The sequence below is a fragment of the Ornithodoros turicata genome, chromosome 1 (assembly GCF_037126465.1).
Source record: "Ornithodoros turicata isolate Travis chromosome 1, ASM3712646v1, whole genome shotgun sequence".
Classification (NCBI taxonomy): domain Eukaryota; kingdom Metazoa; phylum Arthropoda; class Arachnida; order Ixodida; family Argasidae; genus Ornithodoros; species Ornithodoros turicata.
The window spans coordinates 80,257,831-80,276,034 of NC_088201.1; the positions used below are offsets into that span (position 1 = coordinate 80,257,831).

The window sequence follows — 18,204 nt, forward strand, 5'->3', positions numbered from 1 at the left end:
GGGCAGCACGACAAGTTGCAACGCTGAAGTCGTAATTGTTGGACCGCTGTTTGTACATAAATTGTTTAACCTCTTTCATCAATTTAGTTGGTGCACATGAAGACTACATAAATAAATAAACCTATAAGTAATTCATATAGGTCCTGCGTGAAATTATATAGGATGATACAGGATCCTTATAGGTTATGTAGAAACCTATATAACCCCTGTGTAGGCCATTATGGGATCCTATACGAGCCCATGCAGGAGTCATGTAGCAGCCATAAGGTCCTGTGTAACTCCTGTGTAGGCCATTATGCGATCCTATACGACCCCATGCAGGACTCATGTAGGACCATGTAGGAGCCACAAGTTTCTATAAGGATATAGGAGTTACACGGGGTCCTATATGTAGAACATGCAGGAGTCATACAGGGTCATGTACTGGCAACGTAGGAGTCATCCTTTTTCGGCCAGTTATGAGTCCCTGAAACCGTGAAACAAGTAATAACGTGCAGAAACACATATCAGCCCTCCGAAAATCAGTATAAAATTTTTACAGCTTAAAATAACCGATGTTCCATTCATTTTTGGAACATACATACAAGTCCATTATTGGTCGACCAAATATCAAGCATACAATGATGCGCGCGTTCCTCGATATGCACACATTCGGCATATTACAGTACTTGGCGTTTTTCAACCGTCCAGTGGTGGTTGAACCCCATCGAGGAACTCCGCAATGTCGCTCGATGGGTTTCCGGGTCTAATATCTCGGCCTGCAGCAGTTATATCGGGACGCGGTTTGTTGTAACGAATTCCCCACTCTTCGCCTGCATGCTCGCGGCTTGTCAGAAATCCTGACAGTTGTCGAGATATTTGGAAATTCAAGGCCCCCGTCGGTAGTTCCGATACCTTCAAAGTCCTGTAACTCTCGCCCCGTTTGTCGGATCGAGACCAAAATTTAGGTCCGAACAGGTGTGGAATAGCTATACGATCGCTCCAATCACACTAGGAGCTGATCTCTAGTGGTTTGAAAGTTGTAGGCGGAGACGCGTTAATTAAGGACGTTTTTTTTTTAAAGCTTCGGGGCCCTTTTTCGGAAAGAAGCTCGCGTCGAACATGGTTCACCTTTGGAGAGCATACTGTTCTCGACGCGGCGCACGTGGTAAAATTGACCACATCTTTCCAACTTTAGCGGTTCTCGAGGTACAGGTTTCCGCGTTTACAGTCCTCCCAATACATGGGACCGGCGGCTTTTTTCCCCGAAAACGTTCCCCTTGCTGCTACATGGTCTTATTTGCCATCGTTGTGACGGTCTCGAGGTGTTCTTTCCAATGGCTGTTTTGTCCTGTAGGCGAGCCACGTTCCGTTCTCCCGATATCGGCTTAAGAGTATGACGAGCTGACCCGTCTGGCTGGAGCAACCCTGAAACGCTTCCCACTGTTCGGAGTCTCAACTCGCTTACCCGATGTCCGATTCAGTCGAATTTCTGTGTGCGTGTGCTCTGTTCTCTGTTCTACTACTTTCCCATTCAGACCACCCGTCGATTTCGAGCGGTTAAGGCGTCATTCTCGAAATTCCTGACACCGATCACCATTACCCGACTTTTGTCCCCGTTTCCAGGTTCGAAGCCCGCGGCTGATGCGAACTTCCTTTTAATGGGTAAACGCACTCGACATAAGCCACGCGTAGAAGCTTGCGACACCTTTCTATCCCTCTCCGTTCTCGAGCTAGGACACCGTGGCAACGGCGGCTCTCTTATACATAGGGCCGGTGGCATTTTTCTCGATATCGGGTTTTTGTTGGCGTAGAAAGGCGATCGAGATCTCTTTTTGACGGGGAAAGCGTCCTCTTTCCGATAGAATTGGTTCCGTCTTCGCGCGACTTTCCGTTCTCTTGCCATAATGCGAAGGGCGCCTGAACAGGTGGCGCCGCCACCGGTCTGGGGGCTCTGCTCTGGTGTCCATTTCGCTTGGAAACTTCGTCGATTCGGACGCGTTTGCTCTTGCTCCCGTTGTTTCGCGTTTTGTTTTGGCTCTGGGCTCTGGTGTACCCATGAGGGCACCGGACTGCTGTGGATGCGTTTTTGTGCCCTACAGGTGATGCCTGGCCGTGCGTTCGTGTGTGCGTGTTGGAGATACGTCCAGAGGCCCTTCGATTTCATGAAGTAAAGGTTAGTTGTGTGCCTGTAGTGCCATGTTTCGCGCTTCTTGTTCAGTATCCTTTCTAGCATGTGGGCTCCTCCTACTTTATGCGCTCAGTGTGATTATTACCCTTGTGATTCCTATTACCTTATCTCTATCTGTTAGCTCAGTGTCCCTATTGGTAAACCTCCAACACTTATCAGGGTTAAGAAGTCACATGTGACGCTCCAGTGGCCCGGTTACTAATGTCGACCCTGAATTTCAGACGCTTTTCACGGATTGATTTAGGTGAACAATGCAGCTGAGCCAAACTGAACAGATACGTCGTGGAAATGTTGAAAGACATCGAGTAAGTTACGCCAAAGTGCGTTGCAGAGCTCTTCACTGATTTCTGTTTACTGTGAAACAGATGGGGCATACGTCTCACCCATGCGACTCCGTCATCTGCAACTAGAGATGCAAAATTTCCGGAAATTTTGAATCGCTCGAGAAAAAAAAGGGGGTTTTCGTTTTTTTTTTCTTAAAAATTGGAAAAAATGGAAACAAATGTGGTTACTGCTGAGTCGAAAGCATTGCTGCCAAACCACGGCATACAATGAGCTAGAAGCTTTAGTAGTGTTCATCCTCTAGGCATAAATGCAGAGCATGAGACTGCTGTCTACTCTGCGATAGGTAATTAGAACAACCTGTCCACTCCGACCTAGACCTATGCGCCCATGCCACTTTGACCGGCGGCGGCGTAGAGCCGGTTTTGCCACCAGCGGCGGCGGCGTCAGCGGCGCGAGGGCGTAAACGCGTAAGCCGTCCACAAGCGTACGCAAGCACTGGTGGCCTGCGAGGTGGATACTGGTTAGACTACAGTCGAAACCACATCCTAAAAATAAGGTTCCACTTTTTATTTGAAAAAACAAAAACAAAACAGCACTAACGGTAACAAATTTATCACAAACAATAGATCTACTTCGATCACATTTTGACTAGAACAAGCCGTGAAAGCCCGTTATCTGTGCACAGTAACATGGTTGCGCACGCGCTGTACCCTCAGAGGGAATTTTTACCGAGGGCATAGTTGTCTTGCACAAAAGTCAACCCGGCCAGCGGGAGGAGGAGGGGCAACGGCCCCCATTGCACCCCTTCGCGGTGCCCATGGGGATCAACCTAATACTATCACGAATGAATGAAAACATTAATAATAATGACAGTATATGAGCCACAAAGCTAGAGCGTTTTCTACACGTCTCCTTTTCCCAATGTTTTGCATTCGTTCAGCAACGGTGAGAATATTTTCATGTACCAACCTACTCACTTATCGAAGGGCTTATCTCCATCCTTCTCTTTTGCGTTTGTCAGGCGCTCATCGCCATCAGAAATCAGAGCCAACGTTCCGCTTCTTGTCACCGTCTTGCAAAACTAAAGTGCCAAAGTAACGCCACACCGCGTTCGTTTTAAATGCACTTGAGTTCTTATCAACAAGGAACGACGACGCGCGCTTCAAAAACGGGGATCCAGTCTCTGATACCATGACAGTTCAATACACGTGAGGACAAGACAGGCAGAAGTGCGCGAAACCACTTTGAGCTTCCCGCTCCGCAGCGGAACCGATCGGGACACGGAACGCGCGCGGGATATCGGCGCGGGAATGGCGCCAGCGCGCGGAGAAATGCCGGCGGCGCACAGGTCTACTCCATCTCCACTGATTTCTATGTATAAAGGCTGGATCGCGCATAGGAGAGGGGCTCGTGGGAGAGAGGCGCGGCAACCGGCCCCCATGTTGGAGGGCCCACTGGCGCCGGCTGCTCCCATAGGAATTTGGTTTGGAGTATTTATTGCGCTTTAAACGCTCCTCATTGCCGATTAGCACGCATCTGTCTTAGGAGTCAGTGTGCTGATGTATTCGAAACGAGCTTCAGCCGTGTTCCTGTAGTTTTTAATGGTGATTGCCTTCTTTTTCTTCTCCACTGCCTGTACTCGAATAGGGGGTCGAAAGCGTCGTGCACGGGGAGCATAAGCATACAGCTGAATTCGGTGAATGTCAACCTATAAATTTAATTCTTTTTGCTCAGAAATGTTTCACACTGTTATTGCGAGGTACTTCCGTTTTTATTCTCTGTTCGTTTTCGTTTGTTGTCCGGTTTTCGCGTGGTGTTCCGCGGTTCTCGTTGGTTATAGTGAGGTTTGGTGTTGTATGGTTCTCGATTTAACTTTTTCCATTATCGTATTATGTTCTACAAGTGTCTCTCTGTGTGTATTACAATAAGACCTCGATCCTTATTGTGAAGGGGCTCATTATTTTATTCAAATCACCACCACCAGCAATGGGGTGGAGTATAGCCCCTGGCGATGAAACTCCTCATTCCTCATCTTAAAATAACGTCATTGTCATGAGTGCGTTGCAGTTGCTCAGCTGTCAGCGTATTTCATCACAGAAATTCGAAGCGCTGTGCACGAAGAGCATGCACTCGCGTGACTTATCAGACACGCTGTAGGAGCGACTGCACATAGGAGGTTAACACAGTAGTTTATTTACTTCCACCGTACCTCACAAATTACAAGAACAGTGGAACAAATTGGCATATTGGTGCAGGTTGTGCATCCGCTTCTTCGGCACAGCTGAGCGACTGTGAGGGGAACCTGTATAGCACAAGCGCATTGTTTATAGAAAATACATGGTTTTTAGATTTATAGGAGCAGCCACACATACTTTCTTAGTACGCAATGGCACCAGCGGAGTAGCAATGCAAGCAAGTCCGAATTGTCTGATACATGCGATAAGAATAAACAGATTTTTTCTCAAAATAAAGAGCTTACCCGTGATAAATTAGCCCGCTTTCTCTGTCCGTGTGAAGTGTACGCAAAGCTGCAACAAACTGGCATGACATGCCCTTTAATTGAAAGGAAATTTAAAAAAAATATGGCCAGCCCCGCTTGAACTAAATGCAGACGACAGGACGCGTTGGGCCCACCAATATGGCGGCCGGTGACCACGCTGTCGTGCACCCTATGCGCGATCCAGCCTATATTATAGAGATCAGTGGTCTACTCCGACCAGAACTCAGACATTAGGTGAATGCGATGGCGAGCGCTTGGAGCGGCCAGACGGAGCACTAAGTTGGTGGTTGTTGGCGGATTAGAGGCACCTAAGGCACTGTTGGCGGGTTGGAACGCATAAAAGGCACGAAAATCTACATTTTTGAATTTTGTCGCCTGGGAATTTTCGGCTATTTTTCCGGAGACGAGGAAAAAACAAAAAAAATGTTTTCCCCCAAAATTTCCGGTTTTTTTTTCGGGACTTCGCATGTCTCGCTGCTATACGGCAGTGCAAGCCTTTACAGCTGTGCCCTTGAATGTAAGAAATGGTGAATGATTTTAATAAATAATTTGCAGGCAAGTAGAAGGTATTTTATTGTACTATTTTTGCATTTTTTTTGCACATTGCATGTGTGTGCATGTATCACCACAGCCAAATTCCACGCCGTGTCCCCATACACGCAGTGTACAGATAATATACGAGACACAAGTCCTACATCTCCTATAATACCTATATTGCTCCTATAAAACCTATAACTCCTGTGGTACCTATATCACTTACAAGTCACCGCATGTCATAAGTGACGTTACGATTATACGCACGTACGCTGACTGTCAAAAGACTGCGAAGATTTGAAGACGTAGTGCCTTATGCTTTCGCTACCATTTTACATATGCCTTGCAAGCGGCAGGGACATCTGTGAGCACCCCCGCCAGCCTCCGTTCAGCACATCACTCATTAATAATGGTGCCGTGATGTTACACGTAAGATTTGTCTGCCGATTGACCAGTTTCCGCACAAGACGTCAAGCTCTTGCGGTGGCGCTGGAATCAGCAGATCGTCTGCTTGGTGTGGGCAACACAATCAATCGGAGTGAGTGGAGTGATCGGTTTCATGGAAAGTGGGCATGCCGCAAAACCGTGTATCCTTCGGGTACAAAACGCGATGGGGAAAGGGTGGCGAAATCACTTTTCATCAGTTTCGGCGCAACACAGAACGAAGGTATCGTCTCATTGTGGATCGTTTTTGTGTGTTTGAATCGTTTTGATCAGTCAAACGGAAAGATCCCCTGACATGGCCTCTATGCCCCTCACGACACCTGCGTACAAACAAACGACGCTAACATGAATCGGTGCACAGTAGGAAATCAGCGCGTGTTTTCAGGAACGCCCCGATCAAACAGCTCGCCTAAGGTGAAGTAATAGTGTGCTTCCAGTGACGCTTGCACAGTATCAGTAGTGAACTGGCTCGGCGAAAATATTAGGTGAACTAATGCGATTGGGATCGGCGGTATGTTCTATGGCTGGGCTGCCCTGTTGTCGTTGTGCAGCCCAAAGGCATCGTGGTGTTGTATACGGTTCATAAACAACTTTGTCCTGTAGCAACATTTGCCTGATTCCTTCAGAGCTCTAACTTATTCAGGTATTATGGAAGGAGACAATACAGAGCGGTGTAGCAGAACATCAAGGCCGATGTCACACTTGCGGAAAGCATTCGCACGCTGCGTTTAGTGTGTTTTGCCCAAACTAACCCCGCGCATGCGCAGATAGCGCCTCTTGTTTGTAAACAGTAAAAGCGTCTGTAGTGTGGCGACATGCCGCAGGGTAGGACTGCGGATAATTTCGAACACGTGGGGTTGTTTGGGATTCTTTGGGGTTTTGATGTGGGGGAGGTAAACACTGCTTCCAGCACCATATGCCTGAGATTTCCGGTGCACGCCACCCATTCTAGTGCAGCAATGCCAATCGAACGAAACTGCGCGTGCGCGACAGCGCTTGCTGGTGGCATGTTGAACAAACAAGGACGCGCGAGCCCGCGTTGCGATGCAGCCGTCGCCGCCGCACAATGACTCGGCGGAAGAAATATGGTGACGGTAGCATTTCCTTGAGCTTTGGAGTTTCGGGATATTCTGCCGGCTTGACAAGAACACCAGATAGCTTGCGTGCGGTTACTGTGTTCAACGTGGACGAGACATTTTCGACTGCCTGCAGCGCGTCGGTCTTCATCATGCGTATTCGTGAATAGTGGGTGAGACGCTTCTTGTGAATTTAGCAAAGAAGGAAGCGACGCGCATTTCTTGCACTGGGATTTAGGAGGTAGAGTTTCCTGTCGGACACATTGTACTGGCTTGTGCTCGTGGGTCGGAGATTAACTTGCTGTTTGAAGCTTGCTACTCGTGTGTTCGCTTGGGCAGTTCGGTACCATTACATGCGCAACTGATCCATTACAACATTCAGGATGTAGCATATGCACACTGGCAAACATAACATCCACTATGACATAAGCACACGGACCTTCGTCCAGGCAGCACTCACTTTGTTGTCGACCCTGTCTTGCGTCGTTTTTTTTTTTAAAGAAAAAGCGGGATTAAAGGCTACATTTTTTTCTTGCTTGCGTGCGATCAGTTATATCACAGATTCCTGATGTGCCATGAAGTTACATAGGAACCTGCTGATGTTGACAGGGGGCATGACATTTTGCTGATGTGACATCAAGCCACATGGTGTTCGCCTGGCGGTGGCATCGGAATATATCTGAAACACCTGGTGCTAGCTCTAAGGGTGACGGAGAAATCTTGATGTGACAACAGAAAGTTCTGATATTTCTTGATGTCCACCTCAGGACAACTACAACAACTTTATTTTATGACAATGAATGGGGAGTTTCATCGCCAGAGGCGATACTCTACCCCATTGCTGGTGGTGATACGGAGAATGAAATAATGAGCACCTTCACAATAAGGATCGAAGTCCAATTGTGTCCACAAAGATCAAGAGAGCTTTGAGCGCAAACACGACGTGAACAGGAGAAAGTCCTGATGTTTTACATAAATAAATCTTGGTGTGACATCAGAATTTTCGGGTGTTCACTTTCAATAGGGTAAACGTCATTCGAATAGGTGTCCTTCTCTTGACAGACCTATAGAGTGTCATTGTGTGTCAGGAGCATGAGACGACGAAGGTTAGGGCTTCAACGCCCACCTCACATGAACTTCTGTTGTAACAACGAGACCGGGTCGATTTATGAACTGTTTGCCGTATTAAGCAACACATTACAGCGAGATATGGAATAAAATGCTTACCGCACACTTGATGCACAGCCTCGTAAAATGTCAGCGTTTCCGGCAGATGACTGCTTTGCACACCGCCGAAGATTACAAATGAAGCGTTCCCTTCGGAGTGGATTGTTTTAAATGATTGCATTAGCGGAAAATAAAAGACCATTGTTTTTTTTGCCCACACCGTAGTGGAAGGGCACCTCCTTAATAATGAATTTTAAGAATAGCAGATACGAAGAAAAACGTTTAAATTGTGTCAGGGCGGAACTGCGTATAGCCTCTATCACTGGAGCACCTTGACATTTGGAGGCCTGCAGGAAGCAGGTGGCAGACAATATATCCCGGAGAAGAGACGCGAAATTACCTTCGGCGAAACCGCATCAGATATTGGGGAGCTGCGGTAATGTCAGTGAAAGTAACCGAATGAAATGATCATGCGCGGTTGGGAGTGTCGTACGTTGCACCAAAATAGCACATTAAAATTTCGCTCAAGGTGCCTACCCCTGTATGAAAGCTGCGTCAACAGTTTATCGATCTCTCATAGCGATGACAGCAGGATGAGACATAACAGATGAAACAAGAACCTGTTTGAAATGGCACCATTATCTAGCTTTGGAACAACGATTGGTGAAGAACAAAAAATGCGCTTGAAAGACTGAAAAATGGTGCGGAGCCGTCACTCGTAGAACGCATACCCGACGAGCACGTACAATACAATACATGTATCCGTTACTGTTTGTTTATTTGGAGGACACTGCAGGTAAGGCATTTGACCGCGTGGAGAAGGGGTGCAGCAGGCAACAAAACATAATAATGATTAGTTTCCCGTTAAATCTACGTTCCAGTGCCTACAGAACATACTCAAACAAGATGGAATGTAACTGTTCTGAGACCGGAACACAAACAAACGTAAGCCTCAATGCCTTAGGGCATGAACGGTAGAAATATGGAAGGCGTCGAAAAAAATCCCACCGCTGTCGTGCTTTTTCGACGACTAGAACATTTCTACTGTTCATGTTGTAAGGCATTGAGGCTTCCGTTATGTTTGTATGTGTGTGCATTCCAGCCTCAGAACAGTTACGTTTCCACCGTGTTCACGAGGTGCCGCTGCCTTTTGCGTTGTATGTACCGTAATTTTCGGCGTATAAAACGCGTGTTATACACGAAAAAAGTTGAAAAAGTTGGCCGTGCGTGTTATCTATGAGAAACAGGTTTAATGTGCAACGCTACCACAAATCCAATGACTGTCATGAGGTCAAATTTAGTGTGACTCTGCCGAGTCAAGTAGGTCTCTCATGTGTGGAGTGCTACACAAAAATAGTTTTGATAGCAGAGTTGATAAGGTACGGCTCGTGGGAGTGCTTGTAACAATACGTGACAATATTTCTTGAATGCCTCTGCATGCCCCTTAATTACACGCCTAATGTCGTATTGACAAAATTGAAACCAAAAGCAAGTACAATCTCTGAGCACGAAATTGATTAGACGGCAATACAAAAGCAGTTTTAAAATGATTTTTGGGGTTACCAAAACTTGCACTCACACTGAAAAGGGTCATTCCACCTCAAGTGACCCGAAAAGGAACCGAAAAATGAATATGAACTTATCGAAACTTTAGATGCGGTGGAAAGCTTGTAACTTGTAACCGTAGATCGAGAAGTTGCCCGTCAAACAGAACCCGTTACGAGTTCAGTTACCGTGTGAAAAATGTAACCAAGTTAATAACTAAGTTCTTCAGCGTGAAATATAACTCGCAGTTAGTGAGTCACTTAAAAAAAGAACCAGTTACTTCCAAGTTACTTCGGACACAAAATAGCGTTACGCAGGTGCAGCGCGCGCGAGCAGTTCAGTTACCATGAGTCGCCTGCGGAGGAGTGCAACACGCTTAGATCGTTTTCGTTTATGTCCACCAATATACATCTCCCTGTTTTCAAACAAATGACGTCATAGTGTTCGACAGCGCCACAAATTTGGTAGAATTGAACTACGCTCGAAGCTAGAGGTGAAGAAGGTCGCGCCGGAAAGTCACGGTCTTGAGGGGATTACGATGGTCCCTGAAAGGGACGCCACCTTCAGTCCTGCTTTTCTTTCAATGGGAGGTAGCGAACAAGTGCTCGTTCGTGGAACCCAGCCCTCTCCTTCCGATTTGTTTCGGTTTCAGTCTGTCTACCTACGTCATGATGACGCTTCTCCGTTAGAGGCCTATTCGAACGCTTTGCGTCTTACTCCCCGTGGGCGCACAATGGTTAACTGAGAAAGGAACGAGTTCGTCTGAAAGTTACCACGGCGCAAGAGTACCGAGTTAAGGTACAAGTTACAAAACTCTGCTTGTAACGTCCAGATGTGCAAAACCTCCGCTGTAATCGGTGTAGGTATCTTTTAATCGAATTTTAAAGATCACATGCCCAGAGAGCTGTTGGGAAACCGTCAGTCTGGCAATTATTTCCTTGACAATAAAAGCACTAAAAGAGACGAAGACAGACGGCACAACATAGAGCACTCTAGAGAACGTAGGAAGGGAGTTGCCTCAGGACAGAAGCCGCCGATATTTCGAACAGGGACTGTTCTTCTTCGGGGCCCAGAAGAAGAACACTCTCTGTTCGAAATATCGGCGGCTTCTGTCCTGAGGCAACTCCCTTCCTACACCTCTACCGGTTCGCTGGATTTCTACCCATCTAGAGAACGTAGTGCTGTATGTTGTGTCGTCTGTGTTCGTCTCTTTCAGCGCTTTTATCGTCAAGGAAATGTACCAACAGGCACAAATGGATGTTTTAGTGGCAATTATTGCGTTAGCCAGTCAGTAGCTAGAGCCGCGGCACTGTCAGTAGCGCGGCGTCCGCGCCATCTGTCGCGGATGCATGCAAGCACCCGCCCTGTCTAACAAAGGGTTTAGGTACTGGAACTAACTGACTAATACACGTCCTCGAACACCACAATGTACACCAGTGTCTGTGGGTCTTTCGGATATGCGGCGCTTTCTGGCTCAACGGAACAGCTGAATGGTTATTCATTTACAACTGCATTGCTCATGATGCTTAGAGGCCAACATACTTTTTAAAACAACGTTTAGCAGTTGTAATAGTATGCATCAAATTTATTGTGCAGAAAGTTGACTAGCTACCAATCGCCCAATGACCAGAATTCTGTGACAAAAACGTAAAGATGAAAGTCACTGAAAAGGTTAGCCAGCTGTAGGATTCGAACCCACATCTTCTGGATTACCGGTCCAGGGCTCTTCATCTTTCATCGTTAATTTCTTAGGCAACTTGAGGCCTTGTATGTGATTGTCCCTTATGTTGTTCCAGCCTCAGAACTCAGTTATCTCATGAAAAACTTAAAGCGTGCTTCACCTGCATACTCCCAGAGGCCCAATGCATAAGGAATGCAAAATCGCCTGTAGTTCGTTTGGATGATACCACTCTGCGTTTGTTCTCTAGAGGTACGTTCTTTAAGCATCAAGGGTGATTTTTATCACAAATTTGTCGGTAATTAACGCAGTCTTCGAGGTTCCATTTAGGTTCCAATGTACTATCGTGCAGGTGAAGTCGGCTTTACGTTCTTTCCGTATTTGTTTCGTTGTCACTTATGCCAATTTGTTGTGGGAGCTAAGACGAGCGAAAACAATAGACGACGCTCAAGAGTGAAGTGAACAAGAAATGGGAGCAGTTGCAACGCGCGCCAACGAGCTTCTTCGTCTTCCTCTCTGCAGACAACCTAGTGGTGGTGGTACTGCAGATGCTATACAACAACAACAACAACTTTATTTTGCAAGCACCCGCCCTGTCTAAAAAAGGCTTTAGGTTCTGGAACTAACTGGTACTGGTAAGGGTTTAGGTACTGGAACTAACTGGTACTGGTAAGGGTTTAGGTACTGGAACTAACTGGAGATGCTATACAGATACTGCTCGAGGTTGTCGGAATCGCTATGCGGGAAGCGTGACGAGTAATGGCCAACAACAACTTTGTTGTGATGTATTCGCTCCATGAAGCGAATATACAACGAAAGAACGAAGATATTCGCTGGGCCTCTGGACACCCTTCATGCAAAGAAATTGTCACCGTCGTCGCAAAATTTCGCTCCATGGAGTTGGCCTTTAGCTACATTAGCGGTCAATCCGTCGTCGTCGTTTTAAAGGCACAACGCATTTTTTTCTATTGTTTTGCAGCACTGTCTACGTATCATGTAGGGACGGTATTTCATAAGTGTGAAGAATACTCTCACGAAACAATCCCAAGAGCCACGTATAATTTCCAAATGACAAACCAACTGCGCTAAGCAGCAAGCAGCCGGAAGCAGGACTGTCACCTCTGGGCGTTCGTAAGCAGGTGAAACCCGCCTTTGGATTTGAAATCACGTTAACAGTAAAGGGGTAAGAGCAGTGGGGCCGACAAAGGTAGGAGTAGAGACCAAACACGTGGGATCGGGTCTCCTCCTGGTTTTCTTTCTATCTTCTTCGATCCTCATCTTTCATGTGTTGTAGAGCTATGAATTTCACTTTGTGCTAAAAGGGGAATAATCTTCTGTTAAACATAAGAGTCCTGCTCGAGTACGGATTCCAACATGGTGAGAAATCCGAGGTGGTACGTAGCGGGTGTGAAACACCCTCTCTCGGATCATTGCAGTCTGTATGTTACTGTTTCCCGTCCAGTAAAGAGACCTTATCATTGTTCTGCGTGAATCGCGATGGTGCATTCTGTATTTATGCTTACAATAACACTGGGACAGTACGGAATTAAATGTACCTAAAATAAATGTTCGACTTCATACTTGTTTATTTATTTGTAAAACGGCGAAATTTACTGTTCGATAAAGTCGGTATCAAACATCAAAACACAGTAAATAATTTTACGTCTTCCGCTAGCCATAAACTGTAATACCACCGCGGTCGATCTGTGGCGCATTACAATTTGCCACGTGAAGGCTCCCTAATCTGGAAAATGAACGTGAGAGAGAAAAGAAGACGTTTTGGTTGGTCTTCTCGAGCACTTTTATCGTTTGAGTACCATACCATCGTTTGGTTACCATAGTTTGAGTTTGAACATATATAAAAAAGCGAAGATTTTTGAATTCATCCCCTAATGAATTCTACTACTCCCATAAAGATCATCTAAATTAATGAACCTCACCCACCCCAAAAAATGAAAAGATAAAAATAGAAAACATCACCCCTCCCGGTCAGGGAACTGTATGTGCACATACGTTAGCTGTATCCCCTGGAAGTGAAACGAAATTGCGAGAAGTTTAATCATTTTTTCCTAACAAAATATTCAGTTGATCAGGATATTAACGTTAGGGCGAACATCCATAAGCACATATATGCGCCACCTTGATATCGACAGCTAGGGTTACACAGTACACGCTGACTGGGTTTCGATACAGCTGGCATACAGTTTCCGCTATCTACAAAATATAATATATCAGTCGGGCACACGTAAATGTATAGGAGAAAATAATAAGACATGAGCAACTGATTGCAGAGAAGATAGCTAAAACTAGATCGTTCGTTGGCAAAATTAGAAAATAGCTATAAGGACATGCTAGGGGGGGCATTTCAAAGAGCGGTCGACGTTCCGACCGTGATACTGTCTGTATATCTTACTTATGGTTCTGCAGATTTGTATTTACTAATGTTCAGTTCAGGAGTATTATCAGAGTGTTTTCCCTTTTACTTCTATATGATATCGATAATGATGATATTGATTGATCCTTGTTCAATAAAGAGCTTAACATTCCTATTAACAATATTTACAACTCTGAAGAAGAAGGTGCTGGTGTCCATACAATTTGTCGCACGCGAGTCGTTTTGATGTCTTCGCACTGCTCGCGATACTGTTGTCTGAAATTACCGTCACGCTGTCTATCTATCCTAAACCCCCTGGTGTTGCAAGACCTTTCCTTTTGAGTAGTAAACATGTGCACCATATGATCTGACGTTAAATACAACATTGATACAACATTTAGGAGGGCAATCAAGGAAACGTGGGCTGCGGATCCAATGATCGGCGATTTCAGACAACCGTATCGCGAGCAGTATATATTGCGTGACGTTGTAGGGAACTTCAAGGTTTTGTATGTAACTAGAAATAGACCTTATTTTTCTACAACAAATAATTTACCAGTGTGCTCTCCGAAATAATAAAATTCTTAAGTGTTTACGTTTCACGTTTTGTTTTCACCGTTTTCTTTTTGTTTCTTCTTTTGACGATAGCAAATATGTTCAGATAAACTTTTCTTTAGACGAAAGTAATGTAGAGCCCTTCCTCAGAATGCACGCTGAATGTTATCTCCGGTGGGCGTATGGCTGGAACGTAGACTGACGGCCGAATTCATGAACGAGCCTCGACTCGAAACTTGACTCGAGCTGCTCCTCGAGGCCGGTTTTGCGCTTCATAAATCGACCTTGACTCAAAACGCTCCTCGAGTGGAGGAATTCCTCCGTGCATTCCTCGAAAATCTCGAGGTAGCATCGGTGCTACCTCGAGAACGCTCCTCAACTCGAGTTTGGCTGATGTCATGGCGGAAGACAGGTCGTTCGCTGCGTCCATCGACTGCGTTTTATGCCACGATAACCTTTAACTGGGTGCTGACAACAGTACCACTGAGCGACAACGTTCAACAAGGGGCCATCAAACTCCTTTTGAACATTTTGATGATCACGAGTTCCTCATATCGTGTAGACCGGTAGCGCTTCATGAAGACAACCGTGCGAATCCTGTTGGATATATTGCCGCTGGAGGAAAATGCGTGCAATCGTGGGCTGCCGCTACGTCCTGCGCTACAGCTGCCCGTCGACATGTGATTTTATGGCGTTAGGACTTTTCGAACTGCCACGGGAGACATTGTGAATGTGTCAGAAACGACGGTGTGCCGCGTTGTGGAAAAAATCCCAAACCTTCTTGCAATCACACTTTTCAAGACAAGGTGTAATAAATTTTCCTTCTGTCGCGCTATTTAGCACAAAGAAGGTGTGTTTCAAGGATGTTTTCACGCAAAAAGTGGTGCAAAAAAAGAAACAGTGCATTGACTGGACATCTAAAAAAATAAACATCTGATATGCCTCCTCAATGTTTTTTCGTAATCTTGATACTGTATCAAGCTGGCCCAACCCCTGCTCCAGACGGATACGGCTCAACAAATCTTTCATTCATGCTTTTTTTTTTTTTTTTTGCAGTCGAAGACAAAGCGGCAAAGCGTCCATCTTTCGTCTCAAGTGGTCGCGACAGTTCTGTCGCATCCCTCCCCCTCTTTTTAGGGTATTTAGGAGATGTCTCAATAGTGTTATCCCAGGTCATACCCATGATTTTTTTTTTTTTTTTGTAGTTGTTGTTCCAATAGTACGAACTCCGTTTGTTGCGTGGGATAACAGGCTCCACCGTTTAGGCAGAGCGCGAATGAGGGCTATAAAACTTTGTACGACATGCTCGCGGTGACTCACCAAGAATGGTCTCCCCGATTCTTTGCTCGCGATGTTGTTGTAAAATCTTTGTTCGTTTGATTGTTTATAGCTACCCTCAAGGCGTTGGGTAAACGTAGCAATCCGCTAACAAACAGTCATTCACGCCACATATTGTACCAGAATAGAAGAGTGACAAGCAGTGACATCATCTTTCATATTATTTGATACGAGGTGGCCATTAAGTTAGCTGCTGCCGTTGTGGTTGTAATTGCCAGACCAGAAAACTAGGAAACCTCTCAGTCTGTTTCCCTGTTCGAAACACCTGCACCCTTACAAACAAACAAACAGACGAGATAGCATTCCATCCAGAAATCTGTATACGAAAACTGCGGACGTGAAAGTCGTGACACTAAAGAACAAATGCACAGCCCTCCCATATTAACCAAATAAACTACAGGCGGTTCTGTATTCCTTATGGATTGCGTCTATGGGAGTACGCAGATCAAGCACGTTTTAAGTTTTGTTCACAGAAGCAAGCGCAGAATTCTGTTCGTTCTGTTCTTAATTGTGATCCTTTTGTTTCGTCCCACAAATGAACATAATGTGATTTATATCCGATCAGAAATGTTTCTCTTGCAGTTTTGAGGATCGTTGAAAGGATATCTCAGGTCCTTCTGAGAATCGTAGCCCACAGAGTCATATATTGCTCACATAAGTTTTTTGTGTCAATGTACGTTTGTGCAGTACAATTTCAATACAACAACAACAACAAATAAATCGTGACTATGACCTGGGGTGATTCAGCACTGGAGAGCGCAATTTCAATACGATTTCAAGACAGTGTAGCACGAATTGAATATACCAAATAATAAGTCAAATTTATGAGCAATATAAGCGCTGCAGATGAAGCAAGCACGATCGTAGCTATTGTCGCAGCCTCAAAGCTGCAACAATAGCTACGATCATACTTTCAAAATCAAAGCAAATTTCATTACTCAATCTGCTAAGCAAACAGGAGATGCAGTTATGAATCCATTCACGTCAATGAAAGTCTGGAGCAGAGAAAATTTATTTATTGATTGATTTATAGCGATTTAGGACTCAAGTTGTGATAGAACACATAGTCATCTTCAGAGGCAAGTAACGAGTACAGGAGTGGGATCTCTTGATGCAGGGACAATGGGTATTTTTATATAGGAACAGAATACTGCGAAGATGAAATTTAATGGAACCGAGCCCATTTATTTCTGCATGCATTTAAGCTACAACAAAGCGACTAAATTCATAATGCCTCTCGGCTGGTCAAATTAAAAGCGCAACGAACGCCACTAAACCATCTGCTCGCGTGTGTATTCATACCGAGGCTTCCAAACCATGCCACTAGGAAACTTCTGGTTCGCTTATCTGTGGCAAGTGGTGGGAACCTGTTATGTTTGGACACAAGACGGGGATATTTAGATAACGTTGTAGCCCACAGCTATTGTTTCAGGCTCTGATTGTAACCACTTTTGAAATCATGTTCACACAAGGACCTTTAATGATCATCCAATAGAGGACATAGATTACATGCTAACGCATTCTCAACGCGCGATGGTAATTAAGCGGCCCCCAATTTTTTTCCAACTCTCCACTTGACTAGAGGAACAAGACGTAGACTTGTTCAAAACTTAAGCTGTATATAAGCGTTGCGAAAGATCACAAATGCGTTAAATAAGCTGCCGCACCCCTAGCCTTCACACATGCTTCGAGGTAATATTACACAAAAGAAATACACCCTGCTATTATTTTCAAATGCGTAATCATCGGGGAGGGTCGGGGCCTTCAATGATGTTACTGAGCAAGCTGTCGGCATTCTTTCTGCATGTTTCTGCATGCAGACCTATAACATTTATATTTATTTTTTTAACATAAGAAACATTGTTTATATAGAGTGACTAAATAAGATACGCCACTTAGCGTCCCTATTCTATGTTGTAACAAAAGGGAATGTTTACCGTAAAATTATAAATTTCTTGATAAAATAAATAAATTTCTTGTATGAATTATTTTATACATTTCGTCGTCCCGGAAAGTCGTGGGACCAAATTTCGTCTCACATCTGTAGAGCGATACAGAAATAATGTAACCGCTTTGGTTTACCAAAAAGAAACGCGGGAAGCGTAATACATTTTGTGTAGATATATTTTGAAGTAACAGACAACTGACGTCACGCGCATTTCATAATTTCTTGAAATTGATGACGACGCAGCGACGATGTGACGCTAAACCGGCAGGAAGGCTGCCGTGCGCGATAAACTTGATTTTTATGAGCAATAAATGAGCAAGAGCGTTTTATTTTTAAATAATTTAATGATTTCCACCTGGTAAAAATTCCCGAAACGCTTCGGGTTTAATGAAAAATATGTTCACAAAATCTGTTCCCATGTGTACAAGTCAGCCATAGAAAAATCCTACAGCATCCTTTCAACCCTCCTCAAAGTTGCAAAAACAGAGAACGAAAGAAAGCAACGAAAACAAAAAGACATTGGGCTTGTCACATTGTATTCATTTATGTGTGAAAACAGCAGAATAAGGATATACATCAGAATAGTATAA

The 18,204-nt window shown here is 44.9% G+C and overlaps 1 protein-coding gene across 2 annotated transcripts in view; it reads right to left on the bottom strand.

The window, feature by feature from the left end:
• The window catches only part of LOC135378431 (neprilysin-4-like), a 156,380-nt gene that overhangs the window by 89,817 nt on the left and 48,359 nt on the right, over positions 1 to 18,204 (bottom strand). The window contains exon 1 of one of the 2 annotated variants that reach the window (XM_064611460.1): positions 8,237 to 8,460. The exons of the other annotated variant lie outside the window; for it this stretch is intronic. The gene's annotated coding sequence lies outside the window, so the exon portion shown is untranslated. Of the gene's footprint in view, positions 1 to 8,236; positions 8,461 to 18,204 lie in introns of those variants that run through there. 2 annotated transcript variants of the gene reach the window in all.